Raw genomic sequence first — 16834 nt, forward strand, 5'->3', positions numbered from 1 at the left:
CGGCTTCACGTCACTATAGATGCATCTTCAGGTTCTATCTGCCAAAAATACAAATGACTGTGTGAAATTTAATGAAACGGTAGAAATGCAGAACCGTAGACAGTGTTGACACCCAACAAAAACAATGGAAAACATTCACAACAGTTATATTTTCACAAAGTAGATGGACATTTACGGAATGCCAGCATTCGGGAAGTTATCCACATTAAGAGTTAAACCACATTGGTGAGTTGTCATAATAAAATTGAGTACATCCAAAAAGTGTTTGTCAAAAATGGACAAAGCATGACATCTGAATGAGCCAGCCCTATAAAAAAGTGGGTAGAAGCAAATAATGAATGGGTCACTATTTTAATGGGGCGGGGACAGAAATATGAACAATAGCTTAGCTGATAACACCCCTTAGGATATAATACAGGATTCGGTAGCCATCAGCTGAATAAAACCGATGTAAATAAGATTTAAAATGCTGTGTGATGTTACTTAATTTTCAGGCATTTTATCCCAGTTCACATTAGTGTCCAATTCATCATTTGTTTTTTCCCTGCAATTTTATAGCCCTGGCGCATTTTCAGGCATTTTATGCCAGTTCACATCAGTGTCCAATTCATCATTTGTTTTTTCCCTGAATTTTTATAGGCCTGGCTGATTCAACAGTATGATTAGTACAATTCTGAGAAACATCTTTTGGGTTACTCATTTTTATTACGACAACACACCAATGTGATTTCACTCTTAAGGTGAATAACTTCCCCAATGCTGCGACTCCGATAACTATTAATCTGTATTATGGAAATGTAATCATCATGAGTACTTGTCATTGTTCTTTGTCGAATGCCAACACTATGTATGGGTCTGTATTTCTACCATTTTATTAAATTTCACACAATCATTTGTGTTTTTGGAATACAAAACCTGAAGATGCGTCTATACTGACATGAAGCCGGTAATTCCGAATAAAGCATCCTCATACAGCTATACAGCTTTTGCAAACACCTCATCATTCCGACTTTTTTAATTGCTGTGATTTTTATGACAATTTTAAAGATTATTAATTGTTAGTATTTTTATTGTTGTATAATGCTTTAGGTTGTATAGTAATAATCTTACATGAGATCCTGTTGTTGACCTTTCACAAGTGCATTTCGAAATGTATCCAAACAGACTAGGATGAAGCGTACAGTAAGTAATTTAATGCCATTAGGTTGTTTCAACGCGTGTTGAAAATTGTGAACATTAGCTGTCATACATGGTGTAGAGCGATTGAATGTGGACTGTATCTGACCTTTAAGTTCATGCAAGCTGATAGCAGAACAAGCTTGTTTAATATAATCTTTCATGTCTTTGCAAGTGGTTGGAATTTCACGGCAAACTTGGTTCAGTTTACCCCACGAGTAAAAATCCTTAGGCGTTAGGTCTGACGAACAAGCAGATAATTTTGTTTTGCCCGAACTCAACTATCTTCAAATCTGTCATTCAGAACTTCTGCAATATTTCGTACAGACTGTGCAGGACATCCATCGTATTGGTATCACTTGAGTTGTCGAATGTCCAGTGGGATACCCTCTACTAATAATGGTAGTACCTCTGTTAAGATATCAAAATACCTAACACTATATAAGTTCCCATCAATAAAATGGGCACCAATAATTCGGTTATTTAGATGTTCACACTAAAAGTTGACAGACCAAGGTATTTGCTTGTCCATTGCATTGTTGGTTTTCAGAAGACCAGAAGTGCACCTCTCGAAGATTACCGTGACCATGGTCTGTAAATGATGCTTCGTCTGTAAATAACATCTTGGTGAAGAAAATATCATCTGCTTGCAGTTTCTATAGCCCATGTTTGGAGAGTTATACCCTTCGTCGTGATATGGGGTATGGGTGAAATTTATTCGAATGTAATATTCGCTGAACACCCTCGCCTTCGAACTGTCCTGTACTAATATGTGGACTGTGTGCTTCAACTGCTAAGATGTCAACAGCATGTCGGTTGTCAATTGATAATTTCAGCCGTTTACTTCTGTTTTCGACGTTACCCGTTTTTGTTTGTAGTATGTCGGCAAAGGAGGTCGCTAAGGTGTGCGATCATGTTGACTCTCGGTGTCAACCACGCTGCTGCTCTCATATTTTGGTGACATTCGCTACTAATAAACAACGTATCAACTTTGCATGTAACACTATGAATATCTGATAACTTTATGAAGACTTTGTTTACTCGTTACGACGTGAACCACTGATTAATAGACTTCATGCAACAGATAAACATACGAACCTGCAGTTACAGTTTGACAACGCATGAGCCTGTTTTCAGTATATGCCGCCTTTAGCATCTGAAGATGTTCATTGTATGGCCGAAACCGGTTATGACTGTGTCATAAACATGTGATTGTGTCTGTAAATAAAAAAAAAAAATACAAGAGACTTAATCACGCACTCCATAGACAAAATGTCGTATTTTCCAAAAGTTACTGGAATGGTGTTTAAATTCAATGTAAACTGTACACTACAGTAACCACGTAGTTTGCTTGTTCTTTCTCACTGATGCCTCTTGTTTAATAGATCACCATACGTAACCGAACCCAATAGAACCTAACGCATTGTACGCGTCCTCAAACCCATTATCAAAAGGTAGATAATACAGAATGCCAATTCATTTAAAATAACAAAGTTTCCTATCACATCTCCTCCATTCTTCCACATCGGAAACAAAAATAAACACCTGGCTATGTTCCCCTTCAGTTTAAACGGGTTTTGTCTGGAAGTATTTTCTTCCGTCGCTAAAAGTGGCTCATATGTTCAGGCGCCCTGAATTCAGTGCCTCACCTTGCGTGTTAGTATAATCACGAATGTGACACAGCAATTTGCTTAAATTTCACCCATTAACTCCCAGAGAGAACAGGAGGAGCGTCTCATGAGGAATTTCTTCAGTTTTGACGTGAAAGTACGAGGATTGAAGCTAAGATTTTTTCATTCTTGCGGTGGCTTACTGAAAATAAGAACAGCAGAATATTGTAAGCCTTTCTGCACAAGAGTAAAGGAGGTGTGATCCAAATGCAGATAGCATTTCTACCTAGTATTAACTGAGCGAAATCTGCTAATTCTTGGGAGTAACTTCGTATTGTTAACAATACAGGCGACATTAAGTGGATACGTATTGAGAGGCCAATGTCAGAATTTCCAGACCTCTGAACACGGTTCGAGAAGGGGTTTGTGAAAATACACCACATGCTGTTAGAACTGCTCGTCTCTGCGCCAAAAACACCCGTTGCGAATGGGAAGAGTTACGGCGGAATATAATGTCGTATGCCAAAGAGAATGAAAATGAACGAGGTGGATTACTTTTAGTGTGAGACTAATTGCAGATACAGCTATATATTTAGCGCCATTAATTTATTGAACAAAATCCTGAAATGAGTTTTCCATGACTGCTTATCATCTGTCTGAACACCTAGGAATCCGAATTGTTCAGATACACTAGTCTGGTGTCCATTCTTTGTAATCAAATAGTTTTAGTTGATTTGTGTGTTAGAAGCTGTAAAAACTGAGTGTTATTGTGATTCACGACCAATTTATATTCTGCAAACCGTGAACTTATGTCTTTAACTGCACTGTTTGATACATTATCTATGTTGCACGCAACTTCCTTTACTACCAAGCTAGTGTCATCAACAGACAGAAAATTTAAAAGAAATAACTGTCATATTAGAACACATTTATACCGATTGCTCTAAAATTCACCTCACAAACTTCTAGGATTTGTAGAGGGGACTGGGTAGACAATATTTTGAATTGGAATTCATGTCCGGAAACGTATGTGAGCTTGCTTTATTTTGCTGTAATGTGGTATTTAGTATCCTGGTCATGAACGGTGTGACATCTGTTCGTGCAGATTCCACCTGAAGCAATTTACATGTTAACTCTTTGCCTACGGAAAGGTACTGCCGACAGCAAACATAGATCTAAGACTTAATTCCGTCTTGTTCATTTTCAAATATCTGTGGTTACAATTAATGAAGGATTTTCAAAGACTGATTTTATTAGTATTTGATGTTCATGAAATGTCGCAGCGCTGTATTCAGGGCCGGTTAGAGACATTTTTCGACACAAGCAACATGTAACTTGCCACCCTGCCTTCTCTCCAACCATCCGCTTTGCCAGACATTAGTCGCCACGTCTTGGATTCATGATAAGTCCTTTAAAAAATCTGGAGGTAATGGAAATAGTTCTTAACTTTGAAATAAGTTGTACGAAGGCATTCATCTGTAATAATAATAAATTACTCGATCTTGTTCCACTGCTGAGTATTAAAAAAGAAGAAATAGTACACTGCCCTTTAAGTTAATACCTGCGATCCATTGTATTGTACTAGCTTCAATAAAAATGTGCTCTCAGATAAACTGGGTGTAAGAAATGAACATAATAAGAGTTCTATGACATTTATTCACAGTTGCAGAATCTTTCTGACATTAGCTGCATTAGGTATGAATATATTACCTCTTGGTGACAGACGAAAATTTGTGACCTAGTCCAGCACAAATTTTTGGGTGTCACCAATGGGTAATGGCTTCATACCTAATGCAACTAATATTAGAAATATTCCAGGATTGCGAATAAATTGCATAAAATTAGTACCGCTGCAACATCGTCACCAGTGTCTGTCTCTTCAGACATTGTTAAACGAAAGTGTAAAAGAATCCTGTTAGTTTCCTAGTTTAACGAAAGGATCTTACTCACTTTATAATTTACGAATTATGTGGGCAGAAATACAAAAAAAAGGTCATCTAATATTGTATTGTGTCACACATAAGACACTATGTAACTGTGTTAGTTGTACGTTATACAAAAAAGCCATTAAGTCATAAGTTTTAGGATATTTTCCATGAACGTTGACGAAAATTGCTAAAAGTTGTCAAAATCTTTATCAGTACAACGGAAAATGCGCCAAAGTTGCGAATTTCACTTTTTTATTTATTTTATGACTACTTTCGGGCCAGAATCTATTTTCAAATTATCCAGTTACTCAAAATGGTATTTCCAAAAACACAAAAACAATGTCACAAATATATACGTATTCTGGATTGCAAATGAACAGTTACAGCGCTTTAATTTTTATGAATGCACGTCAAAACGATAACAAATTTGTGTGTGATATGCGGATGACCTGGATTTCAGTACTGGTGAAAGCACCAATTTAAATTGACAACCCCGTCATTAAATGGCGTCAGACGAGAATATTTACACCAAGCTCTGAGATACACGAGATTTATTGTTTACTTGTCTATAAACGGTATAATAAAAATTTGTTATTATATATACGGGTTTGATCACATTAATACCGAAAATTCATATGTGTGAATGTTTGCGATAACAAAATGAAAAACGTTTCAGCATACTTGCGTCCAAAACCGAGCTACTTGCGACGTACTTACGGAAGTATGGTTACAAACCACCACTGACTTCAGTATGATATTTTGTCCTCGTTAGTACAAAAGTAAATGTCCGCATGTTATTGGGCGGTAATTCCAACGAGGCCAATATGTGTATGACATGTTCCACCGGGAATCTCCTTCTGTGGAGTCTGGCAGCCTAGTTCAAGTCTTTTTGTCTGACGCCACACATTGGATCGGAGTCCCGAAAAAGTGGGTATAAGTTAAAAAAAAAGTTCGGAATTAAGAATTAAGAATAAGGTGGCTAGAGTAATTTAGGGATTACTGAAACCCGATCTTAGAAGTGGCTGGCCGCTTCTCCCGAAGGTAGAATTTCGTATGGATGAAGTAATTTTGTTCTACATTTACATCTACACACGTACTCCGCAAACCACGTAAGGTGCGTGGCGGAGGGTACTCTGTAACTCTACTGGTCATTTACTTTCTAGTACCACTCGAAGGTAGAGCGAGGGAAAAACAAATCTCCACATGCCTCCGAATGGGTCCTAATTTCTCGTATCTTATTTCCGTGGTCCTTTCGAGCAATATATGTTGGTGGCAGTAGGATCGTTCGGCAGTCAGCTTCTGTAAAGCTTTCGTTGCTAAATGTAACTGAGTTTTCTCTTTTAATGCTAGTCAGTTGTCAGGATGAGCATTACTGCAAAGGGCGTTTGATTCTAAAGCATTATGTCAGGGTGAAAAATACTAAATAAATTACTTCTTCTCTCTTAATAACATGTGGGCAAGGTGGGTTCTTTCATGGCTCGGGTATGAGGTAGAATGAAACAGCATTTTTACATAAGATAACTTTTATTGAAGATTTGGACAACGGTTTTCTTAGTGGATTGTTCTGGTTGCGAGAGCGGCAGCTGTGTCGTTTGCGAAGCCTTCATGCTGCGTGAGCGACGGCGTCTGATTACGCCTGGCGGTGTGTATCTAGTTTCGCCCAGTTGACTGCAGACGCGCATCCTGCTGTGGCCCGTTTAATTATTGAGAGCGAAGTCGTGCATTGGACGGTGATAACTTGGATGTGGCGTCCCAGTGTTTCTCTTCTCTAAGCGGCCGCGTGTGTTGTGCGTCGGCCAGCGGAGCGGCGCGGCGGGGGAAGGCCAGTGCCCCGGAATCGAATAACGGACTCCCGCTTGCCAGTCTTCGGCTGTCAGATCTTCATCCCAGCTCACAGGTGACTGCTGGTGTGAAGCCGTCTCCTTCCCGTCCTCACGAGTCACCCGGGTACGTAAAAATCAGTCTTCAAATACCTTTTAACTTCTGTCTTCTGGCGCCGAGGCTGCTGCTTGCTATTCCATTACAGCGGCGGACTTGGTGCATCTGTGCATGATGTAGTCTCTTCTTGCATGACGGTCTTCAGCACCGAAACTGACTGAAAACTACTGCTACTCTCTTACTGTCGGGCACACTGCGTCTCGCGTATTTATTCACTTCAGTTCACTGGAGGTGAAAGACTTCACGGTCATTGCCTCTTTTGTCACGTTGGAAAGCTTCTCGAAGAATCTTCTTGACGTCTGTCATTGGCTCTTGGAATGTAGGCGAGGGCCTGTGATCACAGGTGACAATTGAGAAACACGTGAACCGGTCGGGCGATGCCCTGTCGGCTGAGTCGACAGTTTCCGCTTCTCTCCTGAACGTGCTGACTTCAAGGTCACTGGCTCTTCTGTCACCGCTGCTCTGCCCACTGTTTGCCAGTGTGTAGCTCTTTTAAACGAAACTAAGTTTTTCATTTATTTTCTAATTTCTACTTCACTTCACATTGATTTCACTAATTTATTTACCTATCATAAGTACCACTCAACACTTCAAACACTGGTTCTCTAAATTTTCTCAATAGCGTTTCTCGAAAAGAACATCGCCTTCCCTCCAGGCATTCCCGTTTGAGTTCCCGAAGCATCTCCGTAACACTTAGGTGTTGTTCGAACCTACAGGTAACAAATCTAGCAGCCTGACTCTCAATTGCTTCAGTTTCTTCCTTCAGTCTGAACTGGTACAGATCCAAAACACTCAAGCAGTAATCAAGAATAGGTTGCATCTGCGTCCTATATGTGGTCTCCTTCACAGGTGAACCACTCTTTCCTAAATTTCTCCCAATGAGCCGAAGTCGACTATTCGCTTTCCCTACCACGGATCTCACATGCCTGTTCCAGTTCGTATCACTTTGCAGCGTTGCGCCCAGATACACTCCTGGAAATGGAAAAAAGAACACATTGACACCGGTGTGTCAGACCCACCATACTTGCTCCGGACGCTGCGAGAGGGCTGTACAAGCAATGATCACACGCACGGCACAGCGGACACACCAGGAACCGCGGTGTTGGCCGTCGAATGGCGCTAGCTGCGCAGCATTTGTGCACCGCCGCCGTCAGTGTCAGCCAGTTTGCCGTGGCATACGGAGCTCCATCGCAGTATTTAACACTGGTAGCATGCCGCGACAGCGTGGACGTGAACCGTATGTGCAGTTGACGGACTTTGAGCGAGGGCGTATAGTGGGCATGCGGGAGGCCGGGTGGACGTACCGCCGAATTGCTCAACACGTGGGGCGTGAGGTCTCCACAGTACATCGATGTTGTCGCCAGTGGTCGGCGGAAGGTGCACGTGCCCGTCGACCTGGGACCGGACCGCAGCGACGCACGGATGCACGCCAAGACCGTGGGATCCTACGCAGTGCCGTAGGGGACCGCACCACCACTTCCCAGCAAATTAGGGACACTGTTGCTCCTGGGGTATCGGCGAGGACCATTCGCAACCGTCTCCATGAAGCTGGGCTACGGTCCCGCACACCGTTAGGCCGTCTTCCGCTCACGCCCCAACATCGTGCAGCCCGCCTCCAGTGGTGTCGCGACAGGCGTGAATGGAGGGACGAATGGAGACGTGTCGTCTTCAGCGATGAGGGTCGCTTCTGCCTTGGTGCCAATGATGGTCGTATGCGTGTTTGGCGCCGTGCAGGTGAGCGCCACAATCAGGACTGCATACGACCGAGGCACACAGGGCCAACACCCGCCATCATGGTGTGGGGAGCGATCTCCTACACTGGCCGTACACCACTGGTGATCGTCGAGGGGACCGTCATCGAACCCATCGTTCTACCATTCCTAGACCGGCAAGGGAACTTGCTGTTCCAACAGGACAATGCACTTCCGCATGTATCCCGTGCCACCCAACGTGCTCTAGAAGGTGTAAGTCAACTACCCTGGCCAGCAAGATCTCCGGATCTGTCCCCCATTGAGCATGTTTGAGACTGGATGAAGCGTCGTCTCACGCGGTCTGCACGTCCAGCACGAACGCTGGTCCAACTGAGGCGCCAGGTGGAAATGGCATGGCAAGCCGTTCCACAGGACTACATCCAGCATCTCTACGATCGTCTCCATGGGAGAATAGCAGCCTGCATTGCTGCGAAAGGTGGATATACACTGTACTAGTGCCGACATTGTGCATGCTCTGTTGCCTGTGTCTATGTGCCTGTGGTTCTGTCAGTGTGATCATGTGATGTATCTGACCCCAGGAATGTGTCAATAAAGTTTCCCTTTCCTGGGACAATGAATTCACGGTGTTCTTATTTCAATTTCCAGGAGTGTATTTAGAAGACTTGACTGCGTCGAGCAGAACACTACTAATACTGTAAGCGAACATACAAGTTTGTTCTTCCTCGTCATTCTCATTAACGTACATTTCTCGACATTTAGAGCTAGCTACAATTCATGACACCAACTAGAAATTTTGTCTAAGTCATCTTGCATCTTCCTACAGTAACTCAAGTTCGACACATTTCCGTACACCACAGCATCATCAGCAAACAACCGCAGTTTGCTGGTCACCCTATCAGCCAAATCATCTGTGTATATAGAGAACAACAGCGGTTCTATCACACTTCCCTGGAGCGCTCTTGACGGTATCTTTGTCTCTAATGAACGACTGGGTTTTATAACTTAAGAAGTCTTCGAGCCACTCACACACCTGTGAACTTTTTTCATGTGCTCGTACGTTCGCTAACAGCCTATAATTGGGCATCGAGTCAAACGCCATCCGGAAATCTAGAAAAATGGCGTCTGTCTGGTGCCCTTCATCCATATTTTGCAGTACAGCACGTGAGAAAAGGGTAACCTCGGGGACTTTATGAGGGCGAGAGATTCACAACAAATTCAGGCTAGGTAATGGACCAATGTCATAGTGTACCCTTTGTAAACCTGAACTGGAATTCATTGAAATCAGACCGAATTTTTTTGAAATGGAGGCTACTCCAGAAGGTATGTATTTAATTACGGATACTTATTTCATTATTTAATAACTAATTAACAATTGGTTTTTGTTAGTTACTTTCTTACCGGAACACAAGAAGAAAATTGCCGGCCGGAGTGGCCGTGTGGTTCTAGGCGCTAGAGTCTAGAGCCGAGCGACCGCTACGGTCGCAGGTTCGAATCCTGCCTCGGGCATGGATGTGTGTGATGTCCTTATGTTAGTTAGGTTTAATTAGTTCTAAGTTCTAGGCGACTGATGACCTCAGAAGTTAAGTCGTATACTGCTCAGAGCCATAGCCAAGAAGAAAATTGTAAAACGTGAGTGAAGTGGAAGAGACAAGTCTTACATTACAAGACATTCCACCTTCTTATTCATTCAATCCTTCAATATTTATCACCATCTCCGCGAATCAGCCTTAAAATCGAGCTACTAGTTCCGGCCTTGATCCAGTTTTAAGAGACAGTTGCAAAAGCCTTTATTTTCTTTTATATAATACAATTGAAAATTTTACTGGAAAACGAATAAAACACGTATACACACTTAATCGTATAACTGCTATTTATACAACATTAATAATAATCAATCACAAAATAAAAATACAAATATCAAATAGAAAAATATGTTTTAAACATACAGAAAAACTAATTTTTCCTCGTTTCGGGTCTCATCTCAAACGAAAGTAGAAGCTTTTTCGTCGGAAGCCGTTGCCCTCTTGGTACCTGCTGCATGGGATTACGCGCAACCACATACTAAAGATGATGGAGAGGATACAAAATATGCCGGTGAGGAAACAGACATAAAAAAGAAACGCAAGAGGGAGAGAATTACCGAGTCTCATTAAACTTTCAATTTTTGTTACTAATGTATATCTTCTGTAACAAATATATTAACAGAGGCTGTTTTGTAATAAAGTTTACCATTAGAATTATAAATGTTCGCCCAAAACATTTTTAGTCTACTTCATTAACTTTTTCCAGTTCCGTTTCGCCATGTGTTCCCACCATTTTGAATTTTTCAGTGTTGGTATAGAAATCATTATCAGAAGGGTCAGAATTCCGATTATACCCATTTTTGACAATATTGGACAAGTGACTGCAAATTTGGCCAGGTTTCCAGGATTTCATGACCCACTGTGGGCCACTTTGTTGTCGATACCTTGCACAAAGATGATGATGAAATGACGAGGCTAACAGGCACACCTAGTCTCGACAAGAGAATATCCCCGAGACGAATGGTTGTCGAACCCGGGGGTCTCGCGCTCGAGAGTCACAAGGCTAACCACAAGACCACGAGTTGCTATTAGGCCAATATTTAATTTTAATGTCAATGGCGACACGTAACCACACATTTGCAGTTATCTCGTAAATCAGTCTTTTGCGGATCCATGTTTAATTGAACGTTTTTGCTTGTATTACCGTACACTTCCACTATTGTTAGTTGTCACTACCAATTACGATATATCCTGCCAGCTTGTGGCACCTCCGACGCTCCTCACAGCTTGGTTCCCCTAGCGGTTGCTTGTTTCGCTTGTGCCTTAATGCGGTTCCGAGTGTTCTACATTGGTTACAAATAATGTATGCCAGTACGTACGCAGTACACATTAGCTGACAATTAAATCAGTCAATAATTATCTTGGATGTTTCACATTTCATAACACCAGTATAGTTATATTAGCAGGGAATTGGTGTTTCAATTTCCTTAGTCTCTACCGCAAACTTTGTCTTTGATCGTCTTACCACACATAGGAAAATGAAAGTATCATCTTCTGATGAGTTGCCCCAGTACAACATCGGTGTTCTGGATCGTATCCTGTACATGTGACTGAGAAAGATTTCGTGATGGAAATGTGTCATTACCACGTATGCTTTGTATCGTCTACCGCACGTCCAGTACAGAAAAACTGCCGTATTCTGGGGGTAGCAGGTTGCACAATACAGCACTGGCGGGCTGTCTTGTATCGTGTTTCCTCCCACTATTATTTCCTCGCTGTTTGTTGAGGCATGTGGTTGGATGCATTGAAATCGGGGATGAGTCGCTTGCCCATTGTGCGTTGCTTCCTTTGCGGGGAGGTCCATGCAGTCGCTTTGTTCCAGGTGTTGGTATAATGGAATCTGGTTCGTCGAGGTTCTAACACAGTTCCAGTTCTGCCATCTTCTATGTTATATTCATAAGACGGATGGAGCGAAAATGAGAGTTCTGCATGGAATTAGGACAAAAGACGGCGTTACTTACATAGGGGTGATCTAAAATATGATGGTAATGTTTGAAGTTTCGCGATTTCGGAGTGCTGGTTAGTCTTGAGGACAGGGTAGCAAGGAAGCGTTCCTGTTAAGTATCGGCTCTTATTCAGCAGCGCTCTTTTTGTTTCAAGAGAGAAGCGACAAATCGTCCAAGGAAACTCTTGTATCTAAGTTAACTGCTATGCAAGGGCACAGGGTAGGAGGGGCTCTAGAGTGAGTCCCTGCATCATAAATAAACACGTCAGGAACTGGCTCTGAATACGTACAGGCGTCTCGGTGATTCCAGAATAAAATAATTCGTCAGAGTTGACGAGAGCTAAATTGACACCACTGTGGTGAAAGATAGCATTGTAATCCAGTTAAGATAGCATCTACATCTACATCTACGTGATTACTCTGCTATTCAGAATAAAGTGCCTTGCAGAGGGTTCACGCTGTCTCTCTACCGTTCCACTCTCGAAAGGCGCGCGGAAAAAACGAGCAATTAAATTTTTCTGTGCGAGCCCTGATTTCTCTTATTTTATCGTGATGATCATTTCTTCCTATGTAGGTGGGTGCCAACAGAATGTTTTCGCAATTTGAGGAGAGAACTGGTGATTGAAATTTCATGAGAAGATACCGTCGCAACGAAAAACGCCTTTGTTTTAATGATTGCCACTCCAATTCACGTATCATGTCTGTGAACTATCTCCCCTATTTCGCGATAATACAAAACCAGCTGCCCTTCTTTGTACTTTTTCGATGTCATCCGTCAGTCCCACCTGATGCGGATCCCACACCGCGCAGCAATACTCCAGAACAGTGCGGCCAAGCGTGGCGTAAGTAGTCTCTTTAGTAGACCTGTTGCACCTTCTAAGTGTTCTTCCAATGAATCGCAGCCTTTGGTTTGCTCTACCCACAATATTATCTATGTGATCGTTCCAATGTAGGTTATTTGTAACTGTAATCACTAAGTATTTAGTTGAATTTACAGCCTTCAGATTTGTGTGACTTATCGCGTAATCGAAATTTAACTTACTTCTTTTAGTACTCATGTGAATAACTTCACACTTTTCTTTATTCATAGTCAATTGCCACTTTTCGTACCATACAGATATCTTATCTAAATCGTTTTGCAAGCCGTTTTGCTCATCTGATGACTTTACAAGACGGTAAATGACAGCATACCCTGCAAACAATCTCCTATATCGTCAATATAGATCACAAATAATAGAGGACCTATAACACTACCTTTGGGAACGCCGGATATTACTTCTATTTTACTCGATGGCTTTCCGTCTATTACTAGGAACTGTGACCTTTTTGACAAGAAATCACGAATCCAGTCGCACAACTGGGGTGATATACCACAGGCACGCAGTTTGGTTAGAAGACGCTTGTGAGGAACGGTGTCGAAAACCTTCTGGAAATCTAAAAATATGGAATCAATATGACATCCCCTGTCGATAACACTTATTACTTCATGAGTATAAAGAGCTATTTGTGTGTCACAAGAACGATATTTTCTGAATCCATGCTGACTATGTATCAATAAATCGTTTTCTTCGAGGTACTTCATAATGTCCGAATGCAGTATATGTTCCAAAAATCTACTGCAAATCGACGTTAGTGATATAGGCCTGTAATTCAGCGGATTACTCCTACTTCTCGTTCTGGGTATTGGTGTAACTTGTGCAATTTTCTAGTCTTTAGGTACGGATCTTTCTGCGAGCGAGTGGTTGTATATAATTGCTAAATATGGAGCTATTGTATCAGCATATTCTGAGAGGAACCTGACTGGTGTACAATCTGGACCAGGGGCCTTGTCTTTATTAAGTGATTTAAGCTGCTTCGTTACTCCGAGGATATCCACTTCTATGTTTCTCATCTTGGCAGTTGTTCTTGATTGGAATTCAGGAATATTTACTTCGTCTTCTTTGGTGTTTGAGTTTCGGTAAACCGTGTTTAATAGCTCTGCTTTAGTGGCACTGTCATCAGTGACTTCACCGTTGTTATCGCGCAGTGAAGGTATTGATAGCGTCTTGCACTGGTGTGCTTTATGTATGACCAGAATCTCTTTGGGTTTTCTGCCAGATTTCGAGACAGAATTTCGTTGTGGAAATTATTAGAAGCATCTCGCATTGAAGTACGCGCCATATTTCGAGCTTCTGTAAAACTATGCCAATACTGGGGATTTTGTGTTCTTTTAAATTCGACATGCTTTTTTCGCTGCTTCTGCAACAGCGATCTGATCCGTTTTGTGTACCATGGGGTATCAGTACCGTCACTTATTAATTTATGTGGTATATATCTCTCAATTGCTGTTGATACTATTTCTTGGAAAACATTCCACAAATTTTCTACACTTACATGATCAGATCAGAAGGAGTGAAGACTGTCTCTTAAAAAGGTGTTAAGAACATTTTTATCAGCTTTTTTCAATAGATATACTTTGCGTTTCTTTTTGATGGTTGTAGGTGTTACGGTATTCAGCCTAGCAGCAACTGCCTTGTGGTCGCTAATCCCTGTATTCGTCACAGTACTCACTATTTGTCAAGGATTATTTGTTACTAAAAGGTCAAATGTGCTTTCGCAGCCATTTACGCTTCGAGTAGGCTCATGAACTAATAGTTCAAATTAATTTTCTGAAAAAGCATTCAGTACAAATTCTGTTGACGTTTTATGCCTGCCGCCGGCTTTAAACGTACAATTTTTCCAGCACATCAAGAGTAGATTAAAGTCACTATAGACTATAATCGTATGAGCGGGGTACTTATTTGAAATGAGACTCAAATTTTCTTTGAACTGTTCCGCAACTATATCTTCTGAGTCGGGGGGTCGTTAAAACGATCCAATTAATAGTTTAGTTCGATTGTCAAGTATAACCTCTACCCATGATATTTCACACCAACTATCTACTTCAATTTCGCTACAAGGCAAGCAACTTCTGACAGCAATAAATACTCCACCACCAACTGTATTTAATCTATCCTTTCTGAACACTGTTAGATCGTGCTTCAGTGCTTTCTATTAAGCTATTAGGGCTGGGAGCTCTGGTTCTTTCCCAACACAACTACGACAATTTACAGCTACAATACCAATCGTTGCTACAACTACCTTATTGTGTTTTACCTGCCCACTTTTAGACGGACGCCCCTTCTGTGGTTCCCTGAGACCCTCTAACCTAAAAAACTATCAAGTCCCTTCCACACAGCCCCCGCTACCCGTGTAGCCGTCTCCTGGACCCCTGACCTATTAAGCGGAACCCGGAAACCCACCACCCGATGGCGCAAGTCAAGAGATCTGCAGCCTACATGGTCACAGAACCGCCTCAGCCTCTGATTCAGACCCTCCACACGGCTCTGCACCAAAGGACCACAGTCGGTTCTATCGACGATGCTGCAGATGGTGAGCTCCGCCTTAATCTCGGAAGCAAGACTGGCAGTCTTTATTACCATTTTCGCTAGCCGCCCGAAACCAGACAGAATCTGCTCCGATCGAAAGCAGCTGGTAAGAATGGGCGTAGTGGCGGGGTGTCACACCGTCAAATTTAGACCAAAGGACATTAAACGTTTATTGTGGCTACAATCTCGAAAAGCAGATGTGTGATGTCAGAACACCACATCAGTCAGTATTTGAAATTTGCAAGACGATACTCCTGATCTGTTTATTATCTACCAACCGTCATGTAAGGCCAGCCGGTGTGGCCGAGCCGTTCTAGGCGCTTCAGTCTGGAACCGCGCTGCTGCTACGGTCGCAGGTTCGAATCCTGCCTCGGGCATGGACGTGTGTGATGTCCTTAGGTTGGTTAGGTTTAAGTAGTTCTAAGTTCTAGGGGACTGATGACCTTAGACGTTAAGTCCCATAGTGCTCAGAGCCAACGGGAGTGAAAAAAACCGTAAGTGGCTCTGATAAAGGTATTAGTTATTTTAAAACGCCATGTATTAGTACATGGATTTGCTCATTGCCATATGCTGCTATCTAAGAAGACTGTCGTGAAATAACAGTACTTGTTGAATGTGCCGTCAGTTGGTAATATCTGACGATTATTGCATGCTACCCCTTCAGTTTTTGGTAAATAATTGTTTTAGCCCTATTGCAAACGTATTTTGACAACACACTCCATAGCTTGCTCCATAATCAGATCACAGCAGTTGACTTGTGAGACCCGGTGTGACCAGTTTCCTCTCCTTGCTTCTTTGTGGGCACAATGATTCGTACGAACTACGTCATAGAGAGCGACTGACCTCCAAGATGAACCAAGGAGTTACCAACAATGACTCTTCAACGACCGTTCAGAGAAAGTTGCAGCCTTGGGCCTTCGGAGCAGCCGCTGGCTGTTGCACTCAAGCTAACGGCTGTTTAGCGCCGACGAAGGCTGAAGTTTACTCACGAATACCACAACTGGACGCCGACTGAGTGGCAGCAGATAACCTTTTCAGATGAATGAAGTTTTATGTTGCATCGGGCATGTGGGCGACACCCTGCAGCGATCGTCAGAACGGTCCAAGCCAGAGGAGAGAGCGTTTGGGAATATTATCCTGGCATCCCCTGGATGAAAGCGTCGTTCTGGAAGGCGCAATGGATCAACACGAGTCTGCATCTATCCTTGTGGACCATGTCACCTCTACATCCAGTTTATTTCTCCTCGTTATGATGTCATCTACCACCAGTACGATGCGACGTATCACACAGCTCACATTGTACGCGCGCGGTTCGGCCAGCAAACTTCCCAGGTTTAAACCCAATCGAGAATCTGTGGGACAACTTCTATCGGGCTGCTTATTCAACCGAGAAGCCCAGTGCATATGCCTACGGCAATGGCGTCGGCGTGGCTTTACGTCCCTGTCGATACCTTCCCGAACCTCGTGGACTCTCATCCTGCGCGTCTCGCAGCATCCTGCGCTGCAAAAGGTAGTTATTCTGGTTTTTGACAGGT

The sequence above is a fragment of the Schistocerca nitens genome, chromosome 5 (assembly GCF_023898315.1).
Source record: "Schistocerca nitens isolate TAMUIC-IGC-003100 chromosome 5, iqSchNite1.1, whole genome shotgun sequence".
In the NCBI taxonomy this organism is placed as follows: domain Eukaryota; kingdom Metazoa; phylum Arthropoda; class Insecta; order Orthoptera; family Acrididae; genus Schistocerca; species Schistocerca nitens.